We start from the raw sequence: 9,364 nt of genomic DNA, 5'->3' as shown, positions 1-9,364 counted from the left end.
CTACCCATTTGCAGGGTTCCTCCGATATCCACGGACCCTCATGAGTGCATATTTAATATGTGATGTTTTATATTTCAATATAAAAATCCTTTTGGAGCAGTATGCCACCGACCAAGTCCTTGATATGACTTTTCACCCACATCTCCTGAATCAGAAAGCTCATTCAGCTGTTTTCCTGGGCACTATTTGCATAAGAAGGACTCAAACACCCATCACCTTTGTGTCAGTCCATCTCTACTGGTCCCATAGACCCCCGACTGGGTGAAGGACAACAGGATCCATTCGCAGGGCCATCCATCCTTTGTCTCAGTCACCTGGACATAACAATGCCATTCATCACCTGTTATGACTACCAGTTCACCAGGGGTGCTTCCACACAGCCCTATATCTCAGAGTATCAAGGTGGAAAACCCCACAATATCTGCTTTGAACTGAGTTATCCGAGTCAGACAATGTGGGATTTTCTGCCTTGATATTCTGGGATGTAGGGCTGTGTAGAAGGTCCTAAAAGATCATGCCCCATTTTCCAACAATGACATTTCTGTCCCGAGCTGCAGATCACTGCTGGCTCGCCTGGGATGCTCTTACAGCATCCTGGGGAGGCCAAAACTGCGTTCCTCTTAACCACGAATATGGAACCCCATTGGGCCCCCGTATCCGCGGGACAATGGATCAACTCCAAATCAGTGCCATCTTTTTCCTAGACTAACTGCTATCTTGCTTTCTGCATTCTGGACTCCTATGCCCAGGAAAAATCATTTTTGTTTCAATAAACCTCATATGGGAGCCTGCTGACCACGCTGCAACAACATACGTGCCTCCATTTTGTGTGTGTGTCCAGGAGCCTGCCAACACCAGGGAACCTGCTATGGTCACCCCTTGGGGACCCCGGACCTCTTACAGACCATTCTGGCCCTTGGACGAAATTGGATTTATAGTTTTCTCCTCTTCAGTGAATGGACTTCCACCCTCAGCGCTCACAGTGACGCCAGTGTGTTCCCCATGGACATTTATGAACTTTCCCCAACTTTCATGAACTTTTTGGAACTTTTAATCAACTTTTAAAGAACTTTAGAATTTTTAGGAACTTTCTTGCCAAACCCTATGGACTCTTATTACATTCCCCAATCTTTATGAACTTTTGATGGACTTTGGAGGGAGGGAAGGTTGACATGGTTCCCCCTTGGCTTTGCATGATTAATCCCTTATGAATTCTTTCTATGTTCCATTTCATACCATTATGTGTGTGTGTGTGTGTGTGTGTGTGTGTGTGTGTGTGAAAAATGAAGGAAACCCATCTTTTTCAGGAATCCAGCACCTCATGGCTTCAGGAAGCATTTCTCAATTTCTGGAGCCGGTAAATCTCTACACAAAGGACTCAACCAAAACTCATTTGCATGAACAAGAAATAAATGGCTCCTATCTGAACAGACCTCGGAGGGCAGAAATGCTACTCCATCTGAAAGGTTAAGGCCTATGGACATCAAATCACCCAGCACAAAGGGTGTCTTCCTGTCTGCGAGGAATTAGGATTCACCACAGCTACTTTTCATTGTATCAACCCAGCTGGCCGATACCAGCAAAAAATCTCATCGATGGATCCCATATCCAGGACAGAAGGACAACAAAGGACTTAGCCTCTGAGCTAGACGAAAATGTATTTTCAAGAGATATAAAAAATAGCCCTGGCCAGCTTGAGCTAAAAAAGCTATCGCTGACTGATTGGACAATCATTAGTCATTTTAATCTTATCATCTTTCCTCTTCATTAATTGTTTCCCGCCTGGACCACCGCCTCTCTTCCCATTGGCCAAGAGGCCAAAGCGGCGCTGGCTCTCTGATTGGGCAAGGCGCAGCTGAGCCCGCAGCACCTCCCAGTCAGCTGATGACTCCAACCAATCAGTGCAAAGCCGGCCACAGGGGCGGGAGCAGGAAATTTGAATTGGACAGCTCTGTATTTCCTATAAAAACTGTGTTGTTTTGCCTTGTGAGTTATGTCGGCTTTTGGGCAAATGATTGCGGTTTGACATCTGTTCCAGCTGGAATGAAATAAACATCTTGGTGTCTTCTTCTTTAACTTGGTGAGATTTATTTGGGAAAAATAGGGAAATTTTCTTTTTGGGTGTTCTCTTCTCGCCAGGTGTCCAGGCCCTCATGCTGAGGCAAGGACTTTGTCTCCCAGACCATCCTACACCCCCCCCCCCCCGTCAGCTATTGGAGAGCGGGAATGCTCTCTTATTGTCTGCCGGGCATCGCAGTCCTGCCTCGCTAGCGAATCCCATCCATCTGATCGTGAGATCAACAGGATTCAGCCAATCATGGCTAAAATGGCTCCAGCTGGGGCAGGAGCGGGAATTTCAAAGGATTGTAAAGTATAAAAATGTCTGTTTTGCACTGTTATAGCATCTCATTTTATTTGGCGGATTACCATGAGCTGGCACCACTTCAGCTGACTTGAATACACACTTCGGTGGCTTCTACTTCAACTTGGTGAGATTTATTTGGGAACATTATAGTAATATATAATACTAATAGTGTGCTATGCTAATATAATAATAATAATAATAATAATAATAATAATATATTGTATATGTTGCACCTCAGCAGGAGTTCACTTTGCTCAAAGCACTCACCAGGAAACCAGTCGTGGTATTAAACAGTTTGGGAGTTGTATTTCACCTACATCCAGAGAGCACTTTGGACTCAAAACCATGATGGATCTAGACCAAACTTGCCACAAATATTCCATATGTCCAAATGGAGATGGAGTTTGGGGGAAATAGACCTTTGAGATTTGTAGTTACTGGGATTTATAGTTCATCTACAATCAAAGAGCGTTCTGAATCCCACGAACGACAGAAATGGGGCAAATTTCCCACACAGAACCCCCATGACCAACAGAAAATACTCAAGGCCATCCAGTCCAACTCTCCACCAGGGCAAGAAAATGTAATCAGAGCCCTCCTGACAAAGAGCCATCCAGTCATAATAGATAGATAGATATGATTCACACACAGAGAGATATATATAGTGCCATAGATTTGAAAGGGACCCCTAAAGAAGCACTATGATATGTTGCATATTCCAGAGTGGGCAAACCAGACTCTCTCCACATCAACACTGACAAAGAAACAGCAAGAAATACTGTTTACCCACAAGCATAAAGAAATTTCATATATTAGAAACCATTACTTTATTTTCCAGATCACCAGACTGGGCCACAGCAATGCGTGGCAGGGGATGGCTAGTCTATATAAATAAAAATGTAATGTTCGTTTGTGGGATTAACATAACTCAAAAACCACTGGACGAATTGACACCAAATTTGGACAGCATACACCTAACAACCCAATGTATGTCTTTCACTCAAAAAACAAAAACAAACAAACAAACATGGATTTTGTCATTTGGGAGTTGTAGTTGCTGGGATTTATAGTTCACCTACAATCAAAGAGCATTCTGAACTCCACCAATGATGGAATTGAACCAAAAGTGGCATACAGGACTCCCATGACCAACAGAAAACACTTGAAGGGTTTGGTGGACATTGACCGTGAGTTTGGGAGTTGTAGTTCACCCACATCCAGAGAGCACTGTGGACTCAAAAAATGATAGATCTCGACCAAACTTGGTACGAATATTCCATATGCCCAAATATGAACACAGATGGAGTTTGGGGGAAATAGACCTTGACATTTGGAAGTTGTAATTGCTGGGATTTATAGTTCACCTACAATCATAGCATTTTGAACCCCATGAACGACAGAATTGGGGCAAACTTCCCACACAGAACCACCATGTTTAAGGCCATCCAGTCAACTCTCTTCACCAGGGTAAGAAAACGTAGTCAAAGCCCTCCTTACAAAGAGCCATCCAGCCATAGATATAGATAGATATATATGAGTCACACACAGAGAGATATAGTATCCTAGATTTGAAAGGGATCCCTAAAGAAGGACAATAATATGTTCCATGTTCCAGAGTAGGCAAACCAGACACTCTCCACATCAACACTGACAAAGAAACAGCAAGAAATACTGTTTACCCACAAGGAGAAAGACATTACATATATTAGAAACCATTACTTTATTTTCCAGATCACCAGACTGGGCCACAGCAACGCATGGCAGGGCACGGCTAGTAGTAATATATAATACTAATACTGTGCTATGCTAATAATATAATATATTGTATGCACATATAATATTGATCATAATATTGTAATACAATATAATAACACAATATAATAATTATATATTATATAACACATGCAATATTACTAATATTAATACAATACAATATAGTATTACCATAGCTTTAATTATATATTTGCATTTATTTTTCTTGTTCAGTTGTGTTTTAACAGACCTTGTTTTAATAACTGCATGTTTAATTCTATTTCAATATTTATATTTTGCTGGTTTTAAACCGTTTTTAAGGCTGTAAGTCCACATTGGCCGGGCGCATGCGCAAAGACGGGCGGCGAGGGAGGGGAAGCGCAAGTGAGCAAACGGTGAATGGGGAGGCCACGCCCCTTCTCTTCATTTCCCGCCACCGCCAGCCAATCAGGAAACTTCGAACGCCGGACCGGGCTTTTCCCGCCAAACTCCAAAGAGTAGTAAACCGATTTTTGGCGCCAGATGACGTCGGGCTGGGTCGGCTCTTGATTCCACCTTATTGAGCATTATCCACATTTTGCTTTGCGCATCTGCACTTTAAATTCCGAATCCGAATTAAGTGCAGTTTTGTTTCTGTTTTAATTGCGCATAATACACAGAGGTGGTCTTCATTTTCCCGTTGGGACAAAGGGAGAAAGTTGGTCTGCTGCTTCCCCTGTGAGGTAAGTGCTTTCCCCCCATATATAGATGGATAGTAGATACTATACTATACACACACACCAGGCGGATCAAAAGTCACAAAGGGGGTTTCAGTATTTTCTAACTATTATATTTTTTGTACTTGATGCACTACGGCATAGCATTTATTAAAGCAGATAACAGGATATAGATGTACATTATCTCCTAAATGTATGTGCCACTACTATAGATAATAAGTTATTAAAATATCATGCACACACATATATATATATGAACACACACACATATATATACACATACACATGCGTACATGCATATATACATACAGACACATATATGCATACAGACATATACACATATTTTTATATACAAACATATATATACATACATACACAGACAAATATACAAAGATATATATTATAATAATAATAACTAGCTGCCCCCCAGTGTATAATACTATTAGTATTATGTAATAGATTGTAGTACATCATAAGTTGCAATATATATATATATATATATATATATATATATACTAGCTGTCCCCTGCCACGCGTTGCTGTGGCTCAGTCTGTTGATCTGGAAAATCAAACAATGTATTACGATATTATGATCAATATTATATGTGCATACAATATATTATATTATTAGCATAGCACAATATTAGTATTATATATTACTACTAGCCGTGCCCTGCCACACGTTGCTGTGGCTCAGTCTGGTGATCTGGAAAATCAAACAATGTATTACAATATTATGATCAATATTATATGTGCATACAATATATTATATTATTAGCATAGCACAATATTAGTATTATATATTACTACTAGCCGTGCCCTGCCACGCGTTGCTGTGGCTCAGTCTGTTGATCTGGAAAATCAAACAATGTATTACAATATTATGATCAATATTATATGTGCATACAATATATTATATTATTAGCATAGCACAATATTAGTATTATATATTACTACTAGCCGTGCCCTGCCACACGTTGCTGTGGCTCAGTCTGTTGATCTGGAAAATCAAACAATGTATTACAATATTATGATCAATATTATATGTGCATACAATATATTATATTATTAGCATAGCACAATATTAGTATTATATATTACTACTAGCCGTGCCCTGCCACACGTTGCTGTGGCTCAGTCTGGTGATCTGGAAAATAAAGTAATGGTTTCTAATATATGTAATGTCTTTCTGCTTGTGGGTAAACAGTATTTCTTGCTGTTTCTTTGTCAGTGTTGATGTGGAGAGTGTCTGGTTTGCCCACTCTGGAACATGTGACATATAATTGTCCTTCTTTAGGGGTCCCTTTCAAATCTAGGATACTATCTGTGTGTGTGTGTGTGTGTGAATCATAATCTATCTATCTATCTATCTATCTATCTATCTATCTATCTATATCTATGGCTGGATGGCTATTTGTCAGGAGGGCTTTGATTATGTTTTCTTGCCCTGGTGAAGGGAGTTGGACTGGATTGCCTTAAGTATTTTCTATTGTTCATGGGGGTTCTGTGTAGGAAGTTTGCCCCAATTCTGTCGTTCGTGGGGTTCAGAATGCTCTTTGATTGTAGGTGAACTGTGAATCCCAGTAACTACAACTCCCAAATGTCAAGTCTATTTTCCCCAAACTCCATCTGTGTTCATATTTGGGCGTGCTGAGTGCTTGTGCCAAGTTTGGTCTAGATCCATCATTGTTTGAGTCCACAGTACTCTCTGGATGTAGGTGAACTACAACTCCCAAACTCAAGGTCAATGCCCACCAAACCCTTTCAGTATTTTCTGTTGGTCATGGGAGTTCTGTGTGCCAAGTTTGGTTCAATTCCATCGTTGATGGAGTTCAGAATGCTCTTTGATTGTAGGTGAACTATAAATCCCAGCAACTACAACTCCCAAATGACAAAATCATAATTTTTTGAGTGATGGTCACTCCTTGTGTTGTGATACGTTTTGTTGCCAAATTTGGTGTCATTTCGTTCATTAGTTCTTTTGTTTTTAAGGTACTCCTTATGCACAGAGCATTTTTATATATATAGATAAAGATAATAATAATCTTTATTTATACCCCGCCACCATCTCCCCAACGGGGACTCGGAGCGGATTACATGGGGCCAAGCCCGAACAACAACTTCAATAGAAAAATACAAATTGCAGTAAAATAAACAACATAACATTAAAGTGTAACACATCAAAACATATAAAACAATATACACAGAGCATAGAAACCATATATATATATGTATATGTATATGTATATGTATATATAATATGAAATAAAATATACACAGCATAGAAACAGAATAAAATATTCCATTTATATACAGACATAAATACATATAGACATATACATAGAGATGCATATGCATACATATACATATGCTTACATATACATGCATACAGACACATGCATACAGACATATATTTATATACACATCCATATATGTAGACACACACATACAGGCATGTACAGACACATGCATAGACATATATACACACATATATTTATATACACAGACATATATATATATATACACACACACACATACATACAGACACATATATACATATACATATATACATACAGACATATATACGGACACATATATACACATATACATACATGCACATGCATACATCTATACGTACAGACACGTGCATACAGACATACACACATATTTATATACACAGACATATATATACATACAGATACATATATATACATACAAACATAGATTTTAACTGTGAATCTTTTAATGCAGCTTGTGTTTAATTCTATTTTAATGTCTGCAATGTTTGTATATTTCTAAATGGTATATTAATACTTTTATGTCAAGCTGCTTTGAGTCTCCTTTTGGAAGATAAAACAGGGTACTGTATAAATAAATATAATAATATATACAAACACGTATGTATGTCTGTTATATATTTGATGACTAGCAGTTCCCTGCCACGTGTTGCTGTGGCCCAGTCTCGTGATCTGGAAAATAAAGTAATGAGAAAGTGTTGGTTCCTAATATATGTAATGTCTTGATGCTTGTGGGTAAACAGAATTTCTTGCTGTTTCTTTGTCAGTGTTGATGTGGAGATTGTCTGCTTTGCCTACATGCAATGTATCATTGTCCTTCTTTAGGGGTCCCTTTCAAATCTTTGATACTGCATCTGTCATATACATATGTGTGTGTGTGAATGGCTGGATGGCCCTTTGTCAGGAGGGCTTTGTTATGTTTTCTTGCCCTAATGAAGGGAGTTGGACTGGATGGCCTTAAGGTAGCATTTCTCAAGACCTGGGGGGGGGGGGGGGGTCACCAGGGGGGTGTCAGAAGGATCACCAAAGACCACCAGAAAACACAGTATTTTCTGTTGGTCATGAGGGTTCTATGTGGGATGTTTGGCCCAATTCCATTGTTGGTGGGGTTCAGAATGCTCTTTGATTGTAGGTGAACTATACATCCTAGAAACTACAACTCCCAAATGTCAAGGCCTATTTCCCCCAAACGCCATCTGTGTTCACATTTGGGCATATTGAGTATTCCTGTCAAGTTTGGTCCAGATCCATCATTGTTTGAGTCCACAGTGTTTTCTGGATGGAGGTAAACTACAATTCCAAAATTCAAGGTCAATGCCCACCAAACCCTTCCAGTTTTTTCTGTTGGTCATGGGAGTCTTGTGTGCCAAGTTTGGTTCAATTCCATCGTTGGTGGAGTTCAGAATGCTCTTTGATTATAGGTAAACTATAAATCCCAGCAATACAACTCCCAAATGACAAAATTTAATTTTTGACTGATGGTCACTCCCTGCGTTAGTAGGTGACTTGTGGCCAAATTTAGTGGCAATTTCTCCAGTGGATTTTGAGTTATGACGTCACTCAAAACGAACAGAGCATTTTTGTCTGGTTTGCCTACTCTTGAATATGCAATATAATTGTCCTTCTTTAGGGGTCCCTTTCAAATCTATGGTACTATATCTGTCATAAACATGTGTGTGTGTGTGTGAATCATATATATATCTATATATAGGGCTGGATTGCTCTTTGTCAGGAGGACTTTGTGTTTTCTTGCCCTGGTGAAGGGAGTTGGACTGGATGGCCTTAAGGCACCATTTCTCAACCTGGGGTTTGGGACCCCTTGGGGGCTGGCAAGTAACCGAGGGGGGGGGGGCTTGAGGGGCTTCACTCCCCCCCCCCCGAAATTCTCATGGTGGTTCGCGAAAAGGCCTTACTGGTGCATTATTTAAACTGTTATGTTTATTCATATCATGATCTGATCACCATATTCAATATATCCCATATGCATGGGGGTATTGGGGTAACGATACAAAAGGTTTTCTAGGGTAGACCCTCTTTCACACAGAATCAGCCCCCCCCCCCCCCCCCGAATTGAAATCCTGGCTACGGGCCTGCTTGGGGGGGGGGGTTGCGAGGGGGTGTCAGAAGGGTCACCAAAGACCATCAGAAAACACAGTATTTTCTGTTGGTCATGAGGGTTCTGTTTGGGAAGTTTGCCCCAATTCTGTCATTGGTGGGGTTGAGAATGCTCCTTG

General features: G+C 40.1%; 1 protein-coding gene across 1 annotated transcript in view; it reads left to right on the top strand.

Annotated features, from left to right (window-relative positions):
* The first annotated feature begins 4,603 nt into the window (after positions 1–4,603).
* UHRF1 (ubiquitin like with PHD and ring finger domains 1) overlaps positions 4,604–9,364 on the top strand; it is a 38,091-nt gene continuing 33,330 nt past the window's right edge. The window contains exon 1 of the mRNA XM_067473478.1: positions 4,604–4,839. The gene's annotated coding sequence lies outside the window, so the exon portion shown is untranslated. The remainder of the gene's footprint in view (positions 4,840–9,364) is intronic.

The sequence above is a fragment of the Anolis sagrei genome, chromosome X (genome assembly GCF_037176765.1).
Source record: "Anolis sagrei isolate rAnoSag1 chromosome X, rAnoSag1.mat, whole genome shotgun sequence".
NCBI classification, from domain to species: domain Eukaryota; kingdom Metazoa; phylum Chordata; class Lepidosauria; order Squamata; family Dactyloidae; genus Anolis; species Anolis sagrei.
The sequence above is the reverse complement of the archived record's forward strand: the minus strand, read 5'-3'. Positions and strand labels throughout refer to the sequence as shown.